Source organism: Engystomops pustulosus, chromosome 3, assembly GCF_040894005.1.
Source record: "Engystomops pustulosus chromosome 3, aEngPut4.maternal, whole genome shotgun sequence".
In the NCBI taxonomy this organism is placed as follows: domain Eukaryota; kingdom Metazoa; phylum Chordata; class Amphibia; order Anura; family Leptodactylidae; genus Engystomops; species Engystomops pustulosus.
Window position 1 is genome coordinate 149,143,130 of NC_092413.1, and position 25,186 is coordinate 149,168,315.

Sequence of the window (25,186 nt, forward strand, 5' to 3'; positions counted from 1 at the left end):
CTGCCTTCTATGTTTCTTCACATAAACATTTTTATTTGTTTTAAAAGTTTTCCTTTTTTAACTTAAAACTTTAATTCAATATCAATTTCTTGTGCTCTAACAATTCCAGAAGATACGTTACCTAAAGTAACAGCTTTATTAGTGAGTGTAATTATGTATTTGGGCATAATCTATGTAAGGTTTCTCGTCAGTCTGAGGGTGCGTTCACACGTTGCCGTTACAATCAGCTTTGAGGTGGTTTTAGGTGAAGTTTTGTCAGTTTAACAGGTGAAAGACATTAACTGAACGAGTGAATTTTATTTTGAGGGGAAACCTACTCCACAAATCTCATTCACCCATTCAGTTCATGCCTTTCACCTGTTAAATTGACAAAACTGCACCTAAAACCACCTCAAAGCTGATTGCGATGCAGTTTTAACTGCAACGTGTGACCGCACCCTCATATATGACAAGTGGTGGCAGCCAGTGCTGGACTGGGGTGTAGAGGGCCCACCAGAGGAACTGAGTCTATGGGCCCACCTTCTATTTCAACAATCTTGATTTATCATAAACACATAAGGCATTGCCACGTCCAAAAATGCCCCATCTATCAAAATATAATAACGTTTTTTCACTGCATTTAACCTCATAACGGAAAATAGTGCCCAAGGTCAAAAATTGCACTTTTTGACAATTTGAAAAAATATAAAAAATTTAATAAAAAGTGATCAAACAGTTATACAGTCCTAAAATTGGTAGCATTGAATGTCATCAAAAGTCACAAAAAATTAGACCACCCACAGCTCCGTACAAAGAAGTATGAAAAAGTTATTAGCGCTTGCAGATGGCAAAATAAGAAAAAAAATATATTGTACATTTTTATAAATGTATGAAAACATTATAAAACCTATAGAAATTTGGTATCTCCATGCTTGTATGGACCCAAAGAATGAAGTAGACATGTGATTTGGGGCGTACAGTGGAAGCTGTAAGAAAATGGCGCAAATGCATTTTTTCACCATTTTCACTGCATTTGGGATTTTTTTCCTGCTTCCCTGTACACGGCATGTAATATTCAATACTGTCACTATGAAGTGCAATTTGTTACACAGAAAACAAGCCATAACAGAGTGCTTTACATGTAAAAATAAAAAAGATTTTTAAAGGTGGGGAGTGAAAAATGAAAACGAAAAAACAAAAAAGGTCCAGGTTGTTAAGGGGTAAAAACGCACCAAGAATGCATAATGTGACCACACCCTCATACGTAAGCATTACATTTATATACAACCTTCATGAACATTTACACATTCTACATGAATACACACATAAATTGCACTTTTATTCACACTGAATACCACCTGTACATGAACATTCCACATACATCCTTGCATTACATGCACATCTACATTCCACATACATACATATTAGATACTGTATACTGTTGGACAGTATTTAAGGCAATCATATTAGATCTGCAGCTGGGGCTTGGAGGGGGCATAAAGGCTGCTAGGGGTGGCCAGATGATAAGAATGAAAAGATTAGGGGAGGGGCAAAACATGGGAGTAAAAGCAGCTGGGGGGGTATATCACATAAGAAGTACAGCAGTAAGAAGTAAGCAGCTGAGATGGATCTCAGGATTGAGCAGCTGGAGGGAGACACAGGCGGAAAAGGTAGTGGAAATATAAGAAATAATTCGGAAGAGCTAATAATGAAGTTAGGAGGGAGGTGCAGAGTACAATAGAGAGGAGGAACCAGCCTGCAGGAAACTGCCATAATCTTCTGGCTTCATTCTACTTCCTGTGCAACTTTTTCAGCCTCCCCCTCCTGTCACTGCCGACTGCATAACAATGTAATCAGCGCATGGCTGGAGAGGGAGGAAGACAGGATATCTAGTGAGGAGCCTGTACTGAAGCTCCAGCTGTATTCAAGAGAGAGCAAGCAGCTGCAACTCTGCTGAAGCTCCGAGCTGGTGGGCGGGGCTTACTCCTCTCGGTGTCCTCTCCTGTCTGTAAGTTCAAATAGCGGGGCCCACCAGAGGTTTCTCCGGTGCTCCTCTGGGCCAGTCTGACACTGATGGCAACTAAAATTCACTCAGGTTCTGGAAGGCAGAGAGCTGTCAGAGGACAGTCCAGCAGGATCCAACAGGCATCCTTTCTGTATGTAAGTATGTGATCCTGACAAATCTGTATTGGCCAATCCTGCAAATTTTGAAGATACCTGTCAAATATCTAAGGCAGGGGTCCCCAATCTTTCAGTATTAGGGGACCAGCTGCACCCAAATTTTTTTTCAGGGACCCTTGGTCTCTGTAAAAAAAATTGTGTGCCCCAAAAATATATATATAAAAATATATTTCCTACAGCCACAGCCTAAAATGCTCCCTTTTCTTTAGTGCCCTCTTTATAGTGCACCCTCCCTTTTCTGTAGCCCCCCTATATAGTGCTCTCTTTTATGTAAATCACTCCCCTTACTGTAGCCTTTTACAGCCAACCAAAGCAATGTCCCCTGCAGAACCCCAACAGTATTGTCACCTGTCCAGCCCCCATAGCAATGTCCCCTTCCCAGCCCCCACAGTAAGGTCCCCTGCCCAGCCCCCACAGTAATGTCACCTGCAAACCCCCCACAGTAATGTCCACTGCACAGCCCCCATAGCAATGTCCCCTGCACAGCCCCCACAGTAAGGTCCCCATGCAAAGCCCTGCACAGCTCAGCAGTATTCTCCCCTGTCCAGCTCTCATAGCAATGTAACCTGCACAGCCCCCATAGCAATGTACCCTTCAGAGCCCCCACAGTAATGTACGCTGCACAGCCCCCATACCAATATCCCCTGCACTGCCCCCACAGTAAAGTCCCCATGCACAGCCCCCCACATCAATGTCCCCTGCACAGCCCCCCACAGTAATTTCCCCTGCACACACCCCCATAGTAATGTCCCCTGCACAACCTCCGAGTATTGTCCCCATGCACAGCCCCCACAGCAATGTCCCTGCACAACCCAACAGTATTCTCCCCTGTCCAGCCTCCATAGCAATGTACCCTGTGCAGCCCCCTACAGTAATGTCTTCTGCACAGCTCCCCACAATAATGGCCACTGCAGAGCCCCCCATGGTAATGTCCCCTGCACAGCCCCCACAGTAATATTCCCTGCCAACACCCCCATAGTAATGTCCCCTGCACAGCCCCCATAGTAATGTCCCCTGCACAGCCCCCCATAGTAATGTCCCCTGCACAGCCCCCCACAATAATGTCCCAAACACAACCCTGTTAAAAATAAAAAGCTGTAAACTTGCTTCCAGTGCTCCTCTTCTCCCCGCGGCTCCAGGTTCTTCTTCACTCCACGGCTTCCCGGCAGATGGTCAGAGACATGTCTATGCGTGCTGTCAGTGCGAACACACTATTTTGTAAACGGACGTGTCATAGTATGAGCACGCCGGCAGCACGCTTAGAAGTGCCTCTGACTGTCTTCCGGCAAGCCGCAGGGAGCATAGGAATCTGGAGCTGTAGGGAGAAGAGAAGTGCCGGAGGTAAGTATACAGCTTTTCTTTTTAAATTCTTTTGCCCATGGCCCGGGACCAGGTGTTCCATGGCCCGGTTCTTAGGAACCGCAGATCTAAGATAAATGGGGTGCTCTCTTCCTGGTAGATTTTATGGGAACTAAGAATAACAGCCGATATCTAACTCCAGTAAGAAAGAAAAAAGTTCTTTTTGTGATCTAATTCTAAAACTAGAAAAACAGACGGTAGCATGGTTTTTCTTCACTATCACCAAAATTAAATGCACCTGTTGTCTACGAGGTTACTATAGGTCACAATAAAAACATATGGTTCTTTGGAATGCAAGAGGGTAAAATGTAAAAGTAATCCTTGATTATTTGAGTCAGTTTTCCTTTTCTGTTAACATTTCATTAACATGTTCATTAAGAAACATATTAGTGTCTTTACAGATTTATTATTGTATTAATAATAAATCTTTAAAGCCACTAATATGTTTCTTCACTTATGAATGTTGAGAATTAAACCTTTAAATTGTTATTTGGATAAATAAAAACATTTCCCTTTAACCTGGCGTTCTGTATACTCTCAACATCCATTGAGACCTCTTTAGGTAACAACACAGATGGCTGGCAGCCTCCTGACAACAATGCTGTTTCATTCTGGGCCTTGGGTTGCAGAACTAAGCACAGCTGTGTATATAACAGCTGGTATCATACAGGACACATTACAGCTATTTATACCCCAGTAAAGTTCCTGATCACCCAGAATCCACTGTCTGCTCTATTGTTATAAAACATTAACAGTTAATGAATAATAATAGATTGCTGCTGCTGCTGCTGCTGCTGCGAAAGAGATTTCAAATGATTTCCCAGATCTAAGCAAGATGATTAATCATGATTTCTCAGACTTATTACCTGCAAAAACGGTCAACATTCAACTGTCAACATCTATGTTTTTCTTCTCCTAGCGGCTTCTTGGCTGACGGTTAGAGGCACTTCCATGCATGCTGCCGGTGCGCACATGGCCGATTATGTCATGTGTGTGCACACTGGCAGCACACGTGGGCCCTGTGGTAGTGATGGGAATTCCGGCTCTTCTTAGTGAGCTGTCTCATTAGGCTCCACTCACTAATAAGAGTTGACTCTTCTGGCTCCTGAACTGAACTTAGTGAACTTAGGCTGGGAAAATATAAATGTATTGTATAGGCTGAGTTCACATGACGTTATTTGCCATACATTGTAAGGAAATGTCGTGGGGACATTATGTATGCCAATGTATAGCGCAGACTGTATGCATATACTGTATTTCTATACAGTGGGATACAACGCACGGGGACCCCTCCATCACCCTGAATGCGGGGGAGGAGTGCACATCGGCACTGTACGAGGTGATTCCACAGGGATGTCAATGTTCTTATATTGTCAATGACATCACCGGATCCCCCCTCCTGCTGAGTTATGTATGCACTCAGAGAGTCGAGAGGACAGATGCAACACTTGCATCTGCTCCCCAAAAACTTCTATTGCCTTCGCTGAGAGCATATGTCCCACTGCAGGAGGCAAAAGGATGGAAAGAGGTATAGTGGTCAGACGAAGGCAATAACTATTCCACCGTCTGCCACTATATGTCAATGTATATGCTTAGCTTTCCCTATGTACATATAAGCTGAGCTTTCACGAAAAAACCTGCTATGAACCCAGCCATGTGTGTATCATATGAAATTCAGAAGCACCTTACAAGTGGTCAGTGTCACACAACAGTGCTTGGCCGTGGAAAAACTTGTGCTGGTCGGATTCCACAGACCGAACACAGTTCAGAGAATCCTTGCATAATTATGATTCAAGAAGTCTCTGCTGGCCAAAATGCAGTGGCGAGGTGTGCTTTTTTTTGGTAAAATGGGCATTTTGGGACCTGGTGATACCTAACATGTTTATTATTTTACAAAAAAAACTGATGTAAATACTTTTGTGTAAAAACTACAGAAGTGCCTAAGGAATGATACCTTTATTAGCTAACCAGAAAAATGATATTTGGTGCAAGCTTTCAGGGCACACAGGCCCCTTCTTCAGGCATGGATACAAATGCACTGAGAGAAAAACACAATATATGAGGGATGTTACAACAAGATAATTAGTATATAATTTCATAATCCAAGTTGTGATGTTGACTTTTCTTTCCTTGTTCTTTGAGACCTGCTCTCATCCTTAACCTGTTAAGTTTTTTTAGTTACTAGTTTATTTATTTGATCTTTTAGTTTTTTTGTAACTTTTTTTTTTAATTGTAAAAACATTTTTCCCCATACACCGCAATACTCCTGTGTTGCAGTGTGTAAGGATTTTGCACCACATCTATACCGGCCTGTTACTCACAGACTGTTACAGATACTATCTAAACAACTTTCTTGTACATAGGGAAAGTATTATAGTTATATACACTCACCAGCCACTTTATTAGGTACCTGTACAACTGCTCGTTAACACTTAATTTCTAATCAGCCAATCACATGGTGGCAACTCAGTGCATTTAGGCATGTAGACATGGTCAAGACAATCTCCTGCAGTTCAAACCGAGCATCATTATGGGGAAGAAAGGTGATTTGAGTGCCTTTGAACGTGGCATGGTTGTTGGCGTCAGAAGGGCTGGTCTGAGTATTTCAGAAAATGCTGAGCTACTGGGATTTTCATGCACAACCATCTCTAGGGTTTACAGAGAATGGTCCGAAAAAGAAAAAACATCCAGTGAGCGGCAGTTCTGCGGGAAATGCCTTTTTGAGGTCAGAGGAGAATGGGCAGACTGGTTCGAGCTGATAGAAAGGCAACAGTGACTCAAATCGCCACCCGTTACAACCAAGGTAGGCAGAAGAGCATCTCTGAATGCACAGTACGTCGAACTTTGAGGCAGATGGGCTACAGCAGCAGAAGACCACACCGGGTTCCACTCCTTTCAGCTAAGAACAGGAAACTGAGGCTACAATTTGCACAAGCTCATCGAAATTGGACAGTAGAAGATTGGAAAAACGTTGCCTGGTTTAATGAGTTTCGATTTCTGCTGCGACATTCGGATGGTAGGGTCAGAGTTTGGCGTCAACAACATGAAAGCATGGATCCATCCTGCCTTGTATCAACGGTTCAGGCTGGTGGTGGTGGTGTCATGGTGTGGGGAATATTTTCTTGGCACTCTTTGGGCCCCTTGGTACCAATTGAGCATTGTTGCAACGCCACAGCCTACCTGAGTATTGTTGCTGACCATGTCGATCCCTTTATGACCACAATGTACCCAAAATCTGATGGTTACTTTCAGCAGGATAATGCGCCATGTCATAAAGCTGGAATCATCTCAGACTTGAACATGACAATGAGTTCACTGTACTCAAATGGCCTCCACAGTCACTAGATCTCAATCCAGTAGAGCATCTTTGGGATGTGGTGGAACGGGAGATTTGCATCATGGATGTGCAGCCGACAAATCTGCGGCAACTGTGTGATGCCATCATGTCAATATGGACCAAAATCTCTGAGGAATGCTTCCAGCACCTTGTTGAATCTATGCCACGAAGAATTGAGGCAGTTCTGAAGGCAAAAGGGGGTCCAACCCGTTACTAGCATGGTGTAACTAATAAAGTGGCCGGTGAGTGTACTTCCTACATACTTTTGCAGTACTGGGGTGGTCCCTTGAAATTGAGCAATATAACAATGCAGCCCTTGGACCAATAACGTTTGCACTAGACTGATATTGGGAATTATTTACATTAGAATTCAGACTGACTGGATGGTGAAGATTTATCATATGCAGAAGCTCCTGCCGCACACTACCACATAATGCAAGAGGCTTAAGCCTTGTGATGTATCTGCTGGGCAAAACTATGCCAGGTCCAACCTGGTGTAGTTTTGCATAACAACCTGCAAATGTTTTACACAGAAACAGACCAGCACAAATGCCCTGAGCCCACCCACTCTGCGCCCCCTCAATGGCCAGTTGGCGTGGAGGTGACGTACTTGCTGTAAGAAGTTACGCAGTACAAGAATTTGCAATTCTTTCCCTTTTTCTATGCCAGAAAACTGTCGAAAAGGAATAACAATTCTCCCCTAAATGTGTTCTACAAAGTATAGCTGAATAGCATGGTAAAGCAGGGAGCTAATGGTTTCTGGCCTTGACATTCTCTAAAATTAGCCTACCTTGATTGAGGGCTCACATGAATGTGTTTGCCCCCTGTTAGCTAAACCCCTATCTGTGCCACTGGGACATATGGGAGCTTGGGACAATACTATGGGGGCTGGGCTATGGACATTACCATAGGGGCTGGGCTGGGGACATTATTATTAGGGGCTGTGCGTTTTTCAGGGTGCTCTGCTGTGGACATTTTATTAATGAGGGGAGGCTGCTGGATATTTTGTTAATGAGTAGAGGCTGCATTTTCCACAATAGAATTTAACTCAATAAGTTTCCTGGTGTATTTTGTGGTAAAATTAGGTGCCTCAGCTTATACTGAGGTCGGTAAATACTTGAGTATATGTGGTATAAAAAGGGGGCTACAGAAAAAGGAGCACTATCAGGAGGGGGCTACAGTAACGGGGTTACATAAAAGAGAGCAATATAAAAGAGGGGTTACAGAAAAAGGAGGGGGCACTGTAAAGGGCTAAAGAAAAGTGAACTGTTTAGATCGGGCGCTGTAGGAAATGGCACATTTTATGGATTTGGGTTAGATATGGGTTATTTGCAGGGCACAATTTTTTTTCCAGAGAGCATGTGTCCCTGGAAAAAAATTTGGATGCAGTTAGTCCCGGAATACAGAGAAGTTGTACTGGCTACTGGAGGCAACCCCTGTGACTACCGGTTTTGGGGGCAGGCACTGTTACTATTGAGTACTAGGAGCAAGCACTGTGACTTTTGGTTACTGGAAGCAGGCACTCTTATAATGGGCTACTAGAGGCAATTGCTGTGATTATTGGCACTGTGGGGCAGGCTACATGACTAAAGGCTACTGTGGGGCCGACACTGTGACTATTGGCTAGTGTTCAGCTGGTGCTGTGACTTTTGGCTACTGAGTGGGAGCACTTTGACAATATTAACTATTTTGTGGGCACACTGTAACTATAATGGCTTATGTGGAGACACTGATATAAATGAGCTTCTGTGTGGCTGCAATGTGACTATATTGGCTACGGTCAGAGAGCACTGTGACTATACTATGAGTGCACTATTACTATATTGACTAATGTGGGGGCACTGTTATATTGGGTACATTTGTTACCCACTATTACTATAATGGTAACTATGGGGACATAATAGTGATCTCTAAGGAAACAATAGAACAGTATTAGGTTTGTGATAAGAAGGTGGAGGAGATGATAATGAGGTAAGGAACTGAAGATTTTTGTTTTGCTAAATCTGCAGAGAAGCTACCATAGTGACAAGGTAGAAAACGAAGATTGCAGACGTGTGATCTGGGAGTTGCCAGATTTACAATAAATGCTGGTATTCTGTACTCAGTGCTGAATATTTATACACTAAACTTGGTTCTGTTTTTATGTATTAAGCTGGATACTACATCACAAAGAAAAATGTTTAACATTGATGTCAAGCATTATCATCTGACATTATTTGTCAGTAGCCAGGACTATGGCATGAATTATGTGATTTAAACCGATTCATCCTGGAGGAGATGCTGATAAACCCAGCTGGCACAAGGGACTTCGGAAGCTAGACTGCCAAAGGGGAAAGATGAGTACAATGAAGAGGATTTGGACGCCTAGGAAATGGGTGTTTTATCACCCCCAAACAGGAGTTGGAATAGGAGGATATGAAGGGTGAAGTAGAAGACCAAGCAGATGACCCTGACACATCTTGGCAGTATGCAATGGAAATGAAGGTAGGGATTCTCTCTGACTCCCTGGTGGAAATGGCCAGGTCGAAGTTGGAATATTTACCACCATGTTAGATCCTTGTACCACAGAAAAATGGGGGCAACTGATCATCATCAGCATGACATGGAGAGGAACCTTAAGAAATCTAAATGAGTGTATCCCATTGAGGATACAAAGCCTGAGTGAAGTTGGCCCCCCACCTTGTTCAAATCAAACAAAATTGGTGTCAAACATTTGTGCTACGTTTGTGGTGGTTTGTGCAGCAGAAATTATTGTTTGTGCCACTATCATTTTTAAGATTTTAATAATAGTTTCCAGAGGTCATCAGAGGTGACATGGATCGCGGGGGCACCCGTGACAGTATCCCCCCACTTTGGCCTCCCCCTCTTCTTCGTTCCAAGAAACCTTTGAAGGAGACTTCCATCCAAGATATTCTTTTCAGGCTCCCAGGGTCTCCCCTCAGGCCCGAACCCCTTCCAGTCTACAAGGAAGAACCGCTTACCCCTCACGGTCTTCATGTCCAACACCTCCTTGACTTCGTAGACATCAGTAAAGTCAGCCTCAGGAGCAGGAGGAGGAGAATGTTGATAGAAGTGGTTCAAGATGACAGGCTTCAGGAGAGAGACATGGAAGGAGTTTGGGATGTACATAGATGGAGAAAGGTGGAGTTTGTAGGCCACTGGGTTGATGCACTTAATTACTTCAAAAGGACCAAGGAAGCGGGGACCGAGTTCGTAGCTAGGTATCTTCAGCTGGAAATATCCGGAAGATAACCACACCTTGTCACCTGGAGAGAAGACAGCAGGAGTCCTATGCTTCTTATCAGCCTGAGTCTTGGTGAGATCAGTGGCTCGGAGGAGAGACTGGCGGGTTTGTTGCCAAATGGATTTGAGGTCCTGCACCAGAGCCTCTACCCCAGGGACAATGGAGGAATTGGGCAGCGGAAGAGGTGGTCCATAGACCACAAAGAAAGGAGCTGCCCCAGCAGAACCAGAGTCCAGGGAGTTTTAGGAAAACTCAGCCCATGGTAGCTTATCAGCCCAGTTATCTTGACGGGTTGAGAGGAAGTGGCGGAGGTAACAGCCCAAAGTCTGATTAATTTCTAATTAACCATTCGACTGAGGGTGGTAAGCAGAAGAAAAGTTTAGATTAACCTGCAGTCTGAAAACTCAAGGTCAAACACGATGTGCAACGGAAGTCCATGCAGCCAGAAGATATGCAGGAAGAACAAACTGGTTAGCCATGGAGAAGACAGAAGACCTGGAAGGGGAACAAAATGGGACTTGGAAAAGCAGTCCGTCACCACCCAAATGACAGTATTGCCAGAGGAGAGAGGAAGATCAGTGACAAAGTCCATAGCCACGTTAGACCACGGACAACTGGGTATCGGCAGCGGAAGTAACAGTCCAGCTGGTTTGAGATGAGAGGCTTTGTTACGGGCACAGGAGGACCAGATTTGGCCACCAATAGTAGCTGGAGGTGAGGGCCACAGAACGTTGCACACCTGGGTGCCCAGCCAATCATAAAGAATGTCCCCAAGACAGAATCCTCTTCCGAAGAGCAGGTCTGACATTCGTCTTGCCGGGAGGTAGCTGCCGAAGATTCACCAAAGCTCTAACAACAAGTTGTTCAGGAGAGATGATATGCCAAGGAACTGGCTCCTCTCCAATGGCATCCAAAGCATGGGACAGGGCATCAGCCTTGAAATTCTTTCCGCAGAATGGAAGTGGATTAACAAGTTGAAGTGTGAGAAGTACAACGACCAACGGGCTTGCCTGGGATTCAGGTTCTGGGCTGTCTGGAGGTATAGTAGGTTCTTGTGGTCTGTGAACATCCAAACTGGATGGAGAAAACTTTGGAACCGCACAGGCAGTCGAAAAAGCTCTGTAATCAACAGCAGGGGGTAGTGGTTTTTAACTGTGACCTTGTTCAGCCCGCAATAGTTAATGCAGGGACGCAGAGAGGCATCCTTACTGGTGACAAAAAAGAAACCTCCACCAGAAGGAGAGGAGGACTTGCGTATGACACCTTTTTGCAGGTTCTCTTTGATGTTCTCGGGCATGGCAGCCATCTCAGGAACAGATAGAGTGTACACACGGCCTCTAGGAGGTGAAGTTCCAGGCAGCAGGTCCACTGGGCAATCATAAGGATGATGCAGTGGCAAAGTCTCTGCCTGTTTTTTCAGGAAAAAACTTTGACAAAGTTCCGGGAGCATCCAGGCAGACCTTCCAGAAACATGGGAGACACAGAAGAAGTCAGGACAGGTAGAGGTGTCACCATGCAGTGTAAGTGGCATTCTGATTTCCAGTGGCAAAACATAGAAGAACAGTCTTTCTTTGTGAAGTGCTCCAACTTGAATAGAGACTGTAAGTGTGGCACCGGACCAGATCGGACAAGATTTTTCCACTGACTGCATGTGGCTAGGGGCTTCTCGGGGGTAACCACCGGAATGTGATGCCGGGAGACCAGAGTGGCATCCACCAAGTTCCCCGCAGAGCCAGAGTCCAAGAAATCAGAAACTTGTATTGGAGTTCGGGTACCAACACTGAGGAGCAAAGGAACAGTCAGGTGTTGAGAAACTGCATACACATGCTTCTCTCATGAACCCTAGGTGCTGGCGTTTCCCGGACATTGGGGGGCAGACAGGACAAATTCCAATAAAGTGCTTGGGACTGGTGCAGTACAGGCACAGATTCTATTTGCAACGTCTGGAACGTTCCTTGGCGGAGAGACAGACCTTTTCCACTTGCATGGGTTCCTCTTCAGACAGTGCAGCTGGAGCAGCCTTTGTAAAACCGAAGCCAAGTCAGGTAGATGTGGAAGCTGGGCCTGTTGTTGCTTGTGATGCAACTCTTCAGCATGCTCCATGAACCGCACGTCTATCCGAGTGGCCAGGGAGATGAGACAACTCAGAGTAGCTGGCAGGTCACGAGCGGCCAATGCATCTTTGACCTGAGATGAAAATCCTTTGTTGTGGACAGGGCTGTGTCATTCCACGCGATCCGTGAGATGGATAGTGGGGGCACCTGTGACAATGGGGTGCTCACTATAAGCCAACCTGGCTGTTGTACATATAACCGTTTCAAGGGTAGGGGTTCCAAGGTTGATCAATGTTCTGCTGTTGTGTGCAGCTCCTCTAGAAAGTAAAAAATACCATTTCCCAAATTATTGGGCTGGTTGCATGTAGTACAAAGAACAAGTAGGCTAAATGATATGGCGCTGACCACCAGAGTATCCGTGACTGTATCTACGGATAGCTCGGCTCTCGCGCACCCATCAAAAGCTGGCATGGCGCATGCACAGCATTCCGAGTGATACACCGCGTCTCCCTCACTGCATACCTCAGTTTGTTTTGGTGCGCTCTCACCAACATGTAAGTTTCTGATATTCAAATCTCTATGTTTAAGTTTCTGATCCATAACCTTTACTGGTTCTTGCCTATTACGCAATATTGTATGCAATTAAGCTAATGAGCCAGCTGTTTATGTCATGTGATAAGATGTATAGATCCCTGTGCTGTAGACACTGTTAGTCCTACCTTTGAAAAAGGGTTGTCTAACGCGATTGAAGAACTTCTAAATGTGTTTTATACTTCCTAATTTTAATAGTATTTTTATACAGTTTTTATAAACTGTTAGTGGTGATAAACAATCTTAGAGTGGAGCCAGTGCCTACCATCGTGGATACTCCAATCCGGTGGTTAGCACCCATATCGTTTCGCTCGCCTGTTCTTTGTACAACAAGATTGTATAGAATTCCATTTATAGCTGTGTAATGCTTCTGTAGCTCTATAGATAAAATAAATTACAAAAAGTCTCCATTTAACTGCAGAATTATGAGTGCATGGGTAATAAAAGTACTTACTAGAAATCCAGTGACAAATCATAAATAATCATCTATTTAATCAACAATATGATTTGGGGTGATTGGTGTTGGAAGACAAGTGTGTAAACTGGCAAAATCTACATGTGGGTTGATGAGGTTGTTAAGCCAAGGACTATTGTTAATCCAATTGTGGCCCTTTATCCTATACAGAATCATATAGTTATCATGAGTTTTCGAAATATACGGTATTATATCTAAACCATTGTGTTGTTTTGCTGGATTAACAGCTCTCCTTGCAATTTTAAAGCTAGACTTTTACGATGTTTTCCTGACCTTCCAAAGCAAACTGGGAGTTGTATCTCGATTTCTAAGCTGTTTTTTTTAATGGCCGGCCCTCATAATACAAAACCTTTGAGGCGTTCCTAATGAATATTTTAAGATGACTAATCCAATTATCTTTAAAGCTTTGTAGTTCTCTTTAATGCCAATGTAATGAACAAAAAAAACCACATTAAATAGTGAAATAATCCTATTCTAATTTTTCTGCTGGGATTATATGTCATGAAACAAGTAAATCTGGAGACCAATATTGTTTTTTTATATATTCATATTTATTATCCTGTAATGTTTCACTGTCTCAGATACCATTTAATTAGGAATCATAGGTGTCAGAGAAAAGCCATCATTTCCTTTTAGAGCTATAAAAGAAATGATTGCATCGAACATGAGATTTTTTGTGTCATATAATTTGTTATATGTTTAATTATTATTGCTTTTTGCCCTATGTTTTTATATCCTAAAATGTCATCAAAGCTCCTAAGAATAATCATGTGACAGAACTACCTTCTGCACATTTTCATAGTGGAAATTCTCAGTCTAATTTTACTGTCATGTGTGATACCTTGAAAATGCTGTAGCTACACTGATGCAGGCACATATCTTGTTTAATCTCTGAGCTGAGTGGTTTTGCTAAAAATTTTTTTATAAAATTCAGGACCTAGGGAAAGCTGGGTGCCTACATAAACATATTACACACAGATCTTCCTGAACTGTGAAGACAGAATTAATCACCCTGAGCTGGATCACTCATACATAGCAGCTGCAGTGATTGTTGACTTCTGCCTGTTGGGGATAACAGAGAGATAACCTTATTCTCTGGTGCAGTGCATGACTAATGTGAGAGGAAAAGCGTGAAACCAGACAAAGGAGCGAGAGTTCTTCATTATCATAATTTTATAAGCAAAGTCACTCATCACAGGGATTGAACAAGATATGATCTTGCATCAGTGTAGCTACAGCATTTTTAAGGTATGTTTGGTTCATAATGCAAATTTATATGTCTTAACGCCTCTCCGCCCCAGCCCTTTTTCTTTTTTGCTATTCATAAATCTGCTATCAATATCGCTTTATTATCTGTTTTTACTTTAATAATTTTTGTGTCCTAGTATGTTTATTAGATCAGGATGTATTGGATTTCTGTACCTATTTTAACTCTTGACAGGGTGTATTAGGTTTGAAGCGAAATGCAACCAATGGTTACTAATTGCGCTTCCGGGGTGCATTACGTCAGAAGGCTTCAGAAAGTGCATCTCAGCAATCAAACAGCCCATCGCCTGTGATGAGGTATGCATCTACCCTCTCCTTTTGCCTCTTGAATAAAAAATGTATTGGATAACATTGGATAGTCAGTTTTATATTTTGATTGGGCATTTTGGGACAGGAACATATCTTACAAGTTTATGATTCAGTTTGCTTATATGTCTGTTCCTGCAAAAAGGGATTTATTTTATTTCTTTACATTTTTAACTGTTTTCTTCTATGTATTTTGCAATTATTTTAGGCCTCCTATGATGTTACAGCTGTAGTAGTTACACAGTATATTCACAGTTTATTACAGACATATTGCAGTATACTGTAAAATGTTATGTAGTACAGTATAGATCCTGACCCCCGCCCGCGAGTGGTTGATATATAATATCTGTAACAACATCATTGGAGTTTCAATCTTTCAAAATATGGTGGGCACATTTTTAGTAATGCATTAATACCATGTACATTTCACTTGATATGACATTGAAATTACAAACTTACAAAATAAAAAATGAAGTTGAATAGTTTACTATATGCAATGAATTCCTAGACAGTGCTGCTGATTACAGTGAAGTTTTCGGGTGATTAAGCATTTGCTATAGAACTAATAGTTATTGCTGTGAAATTTAATGATGCCAGTGAAATTGCCATTTTATAGTCCATTTTGTGATACAGTGAATTCCTAATGTTATATACTCTACAGTGCCAATTCCCTAGTGAGATGAGTGATAAAATGACAAGAGCCCAAGGCATTAGTAAACAATGGTACACATACACAAGTGACACACATTAACAGGTAATGTACATTTACATCATATTTGAATATGACTTTTCTTAATGGATTTTGTTATGTCATTTCAAGTGCTATTATGGCATGGAAATAAGTCCAGAGTACAGCCTTCTTCAGCTAGGCTAAACATACTGACACACCCTGACAACTTACTAGCTCCCAATTCACCAGTTCCTGTGCCCAATTTGCTTCTTAAAGGACCAGTGCATATACTCTACAGTGTAATCTTCAGCTCCACTACAGCACATATTCCTGAAAATATTAATAACCGCTAGGAAAGGTATCATAGCATAGTATACTCAGGTTTGAGTGCCTGTGCTTATCCCTGTAGACCGACAAAGCACTGACACATGAATATTAAGATTGAATCATGGAACAATGGAAAAGGGTAATAGGTTAAAAGTGGACAGCCACCAACAAGATGCTGCATTGACATATGGGCAGAAGATACTTTTAGCTATTGATCTATTCTTTTTACTGCTTAAGTGACATGAAACCGTTCAAGATCTGGTCAAAAGTCTCAGGAGAGACAATGCTAATTGTAGGCCTGAAACTGACAAAAAAATACAGAACTGCTGTCTAATCAGTTCTCACCTCTCTCCATATTCCCATTCAGCTACTGCATTGCGAATCACTGCCATTTTCTGTTCATACAACCTCAGAGACGAAGGTTGGAGGTGCTAACCCAGCTGTGGATGTGTGTCTGCTACAGCTAAAACTTATGCTGTATCAGGCAAGTGGCAGTGGTCAGGAGGGCGCTGCGGTCCCATGTAAACATGAAGAGGCTAGCGGTGATGACCGTAACATTTTCCTTCTCTCTATTTTACTTATAAGTATATTATTTTAAGCCTAGCATCTTCACTAAGAACAATATTAAACATCTAACCCAAACTCACACAAGCTTGACGAATATTTACACAACATAACCCAAGTAGAGTAGAAAAAGTTTCACAAAAACATTTACCATGCTTTCTCTCTACCCATCTTAACGACTGCAGATTGATTTAATTAAAGAATTTAGCAGAGGCATTAGTGGTTTAGGGTAAGAAAGAGTTTCTCTGTATTATCTATCTTTTCTGGGACCAAACGCAAAGAGGAAGAGGGTGACAGACAGTTACGGGATCTAGTATGATGACACAGAATTTCACTCCCACTACCATAATATAAATGTTGTAAAGAATATATGGATATGCTGAGCAGATGGGGGATATGGGATGCTGGTAGATTCAGATCCCTAAATATGGAGGATTCTTTCCGTCAGCTCCTGAGGTTCATATAGAAGATCCCCATCCTCAAAATAGCAAAAAAAAAAAAAAAATCAGCAAAATAGCACTGGAGCCTGGGCAGGTGAGTAACTGCTGAACATAATTTACTGGTTAATTAACCCATTATTTTTTAAGACTGCCAGTGATATTCGTGTCAGCAGGTTGCCCACATGGCACACATTTATCAAAAGTCATGAAAACTGCATTGAGTGCAGTTTGCCTGTTAAGTTTGCAAAGTGTACCAAATTAATCAAAAGTGATGCACCCTGTACCGCTTGGGAAGTAAGCACCATGTTTGTTTTAGTGCACCTTTAACAAAGGCCGCATTTACACAAACGTATGCCCGCCCAGCCATAGCATGGTCTGGGGCTCTGGAGAGGAAAGGTGACCCCTCCCCTCTTCATAGGGGAGCACAGCGTACAGCACATGGGGAAAAATAGGGCATGTCCTATCTTTTTCACAAGTTTGCGGCCGGACATACGTTCCCCTCCTGTTCATGTAAACACAACACATTTCTGTTGAGTTGCTGCAGTAAATGTGGTGCACTGCCTGAATTGGGACCGGAATGCACTTTTAGGTGCAAAATTTTGTGACACAAAACTGGCAACGAGAAAAGATAACTTGGCACTCCTTATAGGTCAAAAAATTAGGAGAATTTATTTAATCCAGAATAAACAGTATAACAACCCAACAAAAATTATTATTTTGCAACGTTTTGGTCATCAGGATGAAGGTTTCTGCTAGAATAGAAACAATGAATACATGATTATTAGAGATGGGCGAATTTGTTAAAATTCGTTTCGACCCGATTCGCCGAATTTTTTGAAAAAATTAGATTCGACTCAAAACGAATCACGTAAAAAAAACAGGCATTTCCTGGCTGTAGAGAGCCTGTAGGGTGTTGTAGAACATTGTGCCATGCTTAAATATGCATAGGGAGTGTGGTTTGGTCTTCAAACAATGCTGTGTTTTAGTATGACACGCACATGACAGCTGCGGCTCTTAGAATCGCTTTACTCTCACTTCCATGTGCACTTACATAGGCTAACTTCCCCAAATAAGCGAAACGGGAATGCAGCCTGACAAGGTAACGTCTGTGCCAGCTCGAAAGGACTGAGCTGAGGGCCAAGATCCCACTATAACATCAAAGAGTGCACTCTTTTTACACTGAGTGGCACAATGATATAGTGCGTTGGTGGCATCAGTAGCAGCAGAAGCAGCAGGAACCCGCAGAGTGGCACAATGATATAGTGTGAAGGTGGCATCAGTAGCAGCAGCAGCAGGAGGAGCCCACAGAGTGGCACAATGATATAGTGTGTTTGTGGCATCAGAAGCAGCAGGAGCCCGCAGAGTGGCACAATGATATAGTGTGAAGGTGGCATCAAAAGCAGCAGCAGCAGGAGCCCGTAGAGTGGCACAATGATATAGTGTGAAGGTGGCATCAGAAGCAGCAGGAGCCTGCAGAGTGGCACAATGATGTAGTGTGAAGGTGGCATCAGAATCAGCAGGCGCCCGCAGAGTGGCACAATGATATAGTGTGAAGGTGGCATCAGAAGCAGCAGGAGTCTGCAGAGTGGCACAATGATATAGGGCGTTGGTGGCATCAGTAGCAGCAGCAGCAGCAGGAGCCCGCAGATTGGCACAATGATATAGTGTGAAGGTGGCATCAGAAGCAGCAAAAGCGGCAGAGTGGAGCAATGATATAGTGTGTTGGTGGCATCAAAAGCAGCAGCAGTAGGAGCCCGCAGAGTGGCACAATGATATAGTGTGAAGGTGGCATCAGTAGCAGCAGGAGCCCACAGAGTGGCACAATGATATAGTGTGAAGGTGGCATCAGAAGCAGCAGGAGCCCGCAGAGTGGCACAATGATATAGTGCGAAGGTGGCATCAGTAGCAGCAGGAACCTGCAGAGTGGCACAATGATATAGTGTGAAGGTGGCATCAGAAGCAGCAGGAGCCCGCAGAGTGGCACAATGAAATAGTGTGAAGGCGGCATCAGAAGCAGCAGCAGCAGGAGCTCGCAGAGTGGCACAATGATATAGTGTGAAGGTGGCATCAGAAGCAGCAGGAGCCTGCAGAGTGGCACCATGATATAGTGTGGATGTGGCGGACAATTCCAATGATACCACAATTGTGGTATGATGGAGCAGCACTTGTGGAGGCTGAGGTGGTGGTGGAGAAGGAGGAGGCGGACACTGGCGCAGGAGCAGCAGTTTGACAACGTGGAGGAGAAAGCGCCGTCTCTTGTTGAAGTTGTTGGTGTGGCTGGGTGGGAAGCACATTCACCCAGTGGGCCGTAAAGGACATATACTGGCCCTGACCATAATTACAGCTCGACACGTCCGCGCTGCCATGCACCTTGGAAGAAACTGATAAGCTGAAGGACTGGCCCACCTTCTGTTGTACATATTGGTGAAGGGCTGGCACAGCCTTTTTGGAAAAAAAATTGCAGCTCGGAACTCTCCACCTCGGTTCGGCACAAGCCATTAGTTCTCTGAAGGATGCAGAGTCCACGACTTAGAAAGGGAGAGACTGCAGTACCAACAACTTCGACAAGAGCACGGTCAGCTTCTGCACCTTAGGATGGCTGGAGGCATAGAGTTGTCTTTTTGTAATTGCCTCGCTCAACGACTGCTGGCACCATGTGTAGCGAGGAGCAGGAGCATCTGGACCGGGAGATTATGTCAAAGACAAACAGCTCCCTTCGGCAGAGGTGCTGGAGCCTTGACTTGCAAAAACAGCATGTGTGCCACTAGGTGCTGCTGCTGCGCCTGCAGGATGGACCGCATCTGACACCCGTTTCTCCCAGGCCATTGGATGTATGCATGTGTTGGCGCAGGGCCGTGGTGCCAAGGTTAGCTCCCTGGTCACGCTTCACTTTCTGCCCGCAGATACGACATATACCCACTCTCGGCTCCTCTAGTGTCTTTACAAAAAACTGCCACACCGCTGAGGTGGTAATTTTACCGCCAACACTCTGCACTGAGCGACTACTACCGCTGCTGCCTCGCTGAGCCCCTGTGCCACTGCTTATTTGGGCCTGCGAATCGGATTTGGACCCCGCGGACGTTTGGCTCCCGTCCTCGCACTGCTGCCACCCTGCTGACTCACAGCCGCAGTAGTGACTTGCTGGCTGCTCCGCAAGCTGACACTCTCTTAGCCCGACGATGATGAATCCCCTGCTACACCCGGCTCCCAAGTGCGATCGGCTACATCATCGTCAATTTGCGTTTCCCGGTCACTGCTACTCTCCTCACCGATGTCAGTATGCACAGCCTGCCAACTGCAGGAAGCAGTGGAAGTCTGCCCCACCTCTTCACTGCAAAGCAGCTGCTGACTGTCCTCAAACACTACGTCCTCGCTGAATAGTGGCGCGGAGCCCAGACCACCTAGTAGCTCTCTGGCTGCGGGAAAGGAACCGGACAGAGCCTGGTTGAGGACAGGTGAGGGCAGCTGACCTGCTCCTGGGCCATTCCAACTAATTGTTGTATCAGAGGAACCTACGGACTCTTGGCTGGGGTTGTCAGATGTTATATTTGAGGAATTGGATGACCTAGTCAACCATTCAACAACCTTTGGGTTGTTGATCAACATACTGCCACTAGATGATAACGGCAGTTCTGGCCTCACAGAGTCACCCCTGCTGCGACATCCCCTTACTGTGCTGCCAACTCTGCCTGCTCCACCTGCCACCTTTCTGTCTGACATAGTGGTTTGTAAACTACGTGGATTTCACACGTAAATCTGGCTGTAAACTAGAGCCCCCAAAAGGTATTGCAATGTCTGTTATACAGATACCCCACAACTGACAGTGTAATTTCAGTGAAAATCACTGTATAAACTACGTGGATTTGACACGTAAATCTGGCTGTAAACTAAAGCCCCCAAAAGGTATTGCAATGTCCGTTATACAGATACCCCACAACTGACAGTGTAATTTCAGCGAAAATCCCTATATAAAGTACGTGGATTTCACACGTAAATCTGGCTGTAAACTAGAGCCCCCAAAAGGTATTGCAATGTCTGTTATACAGATACCCCACAACTGACAATGTAATTTCAGCGAAAATCACTGTATAAACTACGTGGATTTGACACGTAAATCTGGCTGTAAACTAGAGCCCCCAAAAGGTATTGCAATGTCCGTTATACAGATACCCCACAACTGACAGTGTAATTTCAGTGAAAATCACTGTATAAACTACGTGGATTTGACACGTAAATCTGGTTGTAAACTAGAGCCCCCAAAAGGTATTGTAATGTGCGTTATACAGATACCCCACAACTGACAGTGTAATTTCAGCGAAAATCACTGTATAAAGTACGTGGATTTGACACGTAAATCTGGCTGTAAACTAGAGCCGCCAAAAGGTATTACAATGTCCGTTATACAGATACCCCACAACTGACAGTGTAATTTCAGTGAAAATCACTGTATAAACTACGTGGATTTGACACGTAAATCTGGTTGTAAACTAGAGCCCCCAAAAGGTATTGTAATGTGCGTTATACAGATACCCCACAACTGACAGTGTAATTTCAGCGAAAATCACTGTATAAACTACGTGGATTTGACACGTAAATCTGGCTGTAAACTAAAGCCCCCAAAAGGTATTGCAATGTCCGTTATACAGATACCCCACAACTGACAGTGTAATTTCAGCGAAAATCACTGTATAAAGTACGTGGATTTGACACGTAAATCTGGCTGTAAACTAGAGCCCCCAAAAGGTATTGCAATGTGCGTTATACAGATACCCCACAACTGACAGCTCACTACTGCAGATGCATGAATGTCAAACAGATTTCTTCCTATTCGATTTTGTCACTAAATAGAACTGCTATTTGGGGTATACAGATCCGCCATAAAGAACAACCAGGGATTAGTCCACCAATCGCTACTGCAGATGCAGGAAGGTCAAACAGATTTCTTCCTATTCGATTTTGTCACTAAATAGAACTGCTATTTGGGGTATACAGATCCCCCTTAAAGAACAACCAGGGATTAGTCCACCAATCACTACTGCAGATGTATGAAAGTCAAACAGATTTCTTTCTATTCGATTTTGTCACTAAATAGAACTGCTATTTGGGGTATACAGATCCCCCTTAGAGAACAGCGAGGGATTGCAGCAAGAATCGCACAGCACAATAGCAGCAGCTGGACGCTACAACATGAAGTGTGAAGTGCTGAGATAGAAAATGGCTGGGTTTTATAGGGCTGTGTGAGATCACATAAGCCTGCCGGTCGCTGATTGGCTTACAGGTCTGCAGATGTCATCGGGGGTGTTCCTTTCTCCTTCCCAGAGTTCTCTGCCCCATGTTCTCACGCCCATTTAGCAGAAACATGAGGGGAAAAAAAATAACTTTGTTCCCGTGAATCAAATTTTTCCTGAAATTATAACCAAAGTTAGAATCATTAGAATTGATTCGCCCATCTCTAATGATTATATAAATGTTACAAATAGACAAGAGAGTATAATAGCAGTGATATGGTCCAACGGATTGATATATAGAGAACTTTAAAGGTGGCCAGTGTGGGGGCAATAGTCGGTTTAAATGGTAACAGAAAGTTGTATGGCATTGCGGGCATGTAGATGCTGGTATGAATAACACTTTGATAAATCAGAGACACGAGTTCTAACATAATGCAGGTCTATGTGTCAGAAACTGACACGCACGCACTGCTGTCATAGCGCCGCAGTCATAGCACCGCATCTCTTCTCCGTTTCTACTTATACCTTACAATCCGGTAAGTTACAGCCAACTTGGGGTCATTTGCTCGTTACCACCATTGATGTACCACATTATATCAGATACAATACTTTAATTCACGTGTCTTATCTTGGGAACGGTCATCCATATTGTATTCCACCGCTGTACTGAATAAACATCTCTTGATATATGACATGCGTGCCAGTTTCTGACACATAGACCTGCATGTGTTATAACTTGTATCTCTGATTTCTTACAGTGTTATTCATACCAGCATCTACATGCCCGCAATGCCATACAACTTTCTGTTACCATTTAAACCGACTATTGCCCCCACACTGGCCACCTTTCAAGTTCTCTATATATCAATCTGTTGGACCATATCACTGCTATTATACTCTGTTGTCTATTTGTAACAACTGGATTAAATAAGTTCTCCTTAATTTTTGACCTATAAGGAGTTCCAAGTTATCTTTTCTCTATATATATGGTGTAGCATCCTACTTGTGCACTCATATACTCCAAAACATCGAGTGACTTGTATTTTTTCCAACAAAACTGGCACAGACACTTTATAAATACAGGTGCAAGCAGTTTGCACATTCTTTTCAGTACAAAGTCAGTCAGAAAACCAGCGCAAACACTTTAATAAATGTGGGTAAAAATGACAGTTATTACATGCTCTATCTTTCACTGTTCTTATAGCCAGGCAACACACCTCCCTATAGAGAGAGTCGATAGGGATCCTGGCCCAGGCGTAGCATACATTCCTGTGAAAGAAGCAAATCTGTTTTTCCGTCTGCCTGTGACAAGAGCTTCATGAATCTGCTAAAGGTTAACTTTAGCCTATTCTCATGTCTACTAGATATAATAAGGGTCAGTTTTGTCAGTCGTCTTTTAAACTTACAAATTCCAAAATTCTAAAACTGAAAAAAACACAGATGCATGCTGGAACGATGAATGACCAGGCCCAACAAAGGCTTCTATCTAATACCAAAGTTATAACCTGTTGCACAAATGTTAATGTTACGCAGACTGTGACATTAAATGTGTTAAAATTTGACTGTATTCCCAGATCTCATTGGTGACTGAGATGGGATATGAGCATTGTTATCACAGCTATGCAGCAGCTAATGATAACCGTGCACCAGCTCTATTGTACTGCTGTATAATCTGTCTTTTATTCCTTTCCCCAGTCACAGTAACTGACGCCCCTTATCTGTGCAACCCGAGCCTCAATTTCCCCCATCATCTTCAGAAGACAAAGCCAGTGAGGCCTGCCCCTTGTCCCTGGAGAACCATCATTTTGTGAAATGTGGAATAAGTACGTAAAGGGAAGACAAAAGAAATTTTAACTAATAAAAAAAATGGATAACAAAAGAAAATCAACTGGAATATATCACTGATATTACAGGAAGGGATATGTAAGCCTGAAGTGTTAACTTGCAAGCTATGGTAACATTTTTAGTTTGTACATTAGGCATTTAAAAAGATTATGAAAGTTCTAAAATTATATTTGCTAAATTGTGTATTGAGCAGAAAAAAATAGAGTATTGCTAAAACTTCTCTGGCAGCATACAGGACCAGCCAATGTTTATGCATATTTTAAAAATGAGGTTTTACCATGAAATGTATTGCACAATGTAAATGATGAAAGTAAAGAAGGATCCATACTTATTTACCATGTGAATCCATTTCTATTATGTGGACCCTAATCTTACTCCAACTCTGAGTGATGTGGCGTTTCAGGTCTGAGTAGCCACCTGTAGGCAGCACAACCAAACATACTAGAGTTTTGCGTAAGAAGTTATCCAACCGGATCTGGTGAGCACAACTATTTACTTTCTTCCTGTCACTTGTTTTTGCCTTAGTGCCCTTTGAGGATGCTCTCAATTTTTGCCTTTCTACACATTGATAAAAAAAAACATTGTAGCCTATGTGATAGCTGTAAGATTGACAAATGTGTTATACATATTGGGGCACATTTACTTACCCGGTCCAGTCGCGATCCCGCGGCACATTGTCCTACGAGGATTCGGGTCTGCCGGGATTCACTAAGGTCGTGCGCCTGTTATCCAGCAGGTGTTGCTGCTGCGCCCAGGTCCACCGGAGTTCGCCTTCTTCTTCCTCGTGCATGAGCCCCATTGTGCTATACAATATTTAGGGAGAAAAAATAAATACAGAACTAATATCCCTTCCAAATAGGCAAGTGCACCTGAAGTACAGTAAAATCACAATACAGTATAGGTAGGGATGAAAGTCTTTCTACTTATTGTTCCATAAGGATTCCACAGCAAGAACTGTAAACTTGTTAACCTCCTTTATATAAATAATACTTATCCGGATGGATAAAATATTTCATTTTTTATTCAACTGGCTTTCACTGGGCACAGTAAAAGGTTGGTACATTTAAAGTGGGAAGTGCTGGGGGCACAAGAAGAGGGGGAGCTGCTGGGAGAGGGAAAATAGGAGGAGGAGCTGCTGGGGGAGGCAAAGAAGCAGATGCAGCTGCAGGGGAAGGCAACAAAGGAACGTGAGCTGCTGGGGGGACAAATTAGAGGGGCAGCTGTTGGGGGGTGCATAATATGATGGGGAGCTGTTGGGGGCACAGTAAGAGGTAGGTACAGTGGGGAAGTGCTGGGGGGCAAAATAAGAGGGGGAGATAC

General features: G+C 43.4%; 1 long non-coding RNA gene across 1 annotated transcript; it reads left to right on the forward strand.

The window, feature by feature from the left end:
* The first annotated feature begins 14,688 nt into the window (after positions 1-14,688).
* Positions 14,689-23,933, forward strand: LOC140120579 (uncharacterized). The gene is made up of 3 exons (XR_011853883.1): positions 14,689-14,783; positions 15,454-15,546; positions 23,717-23,933. It is a non-coding gene; the product is annotated as an uncharacterized lncRNA (long non-coding RNA).
* Positions 23,934-25,186: the final 1,253 nt, after the last annotated feature.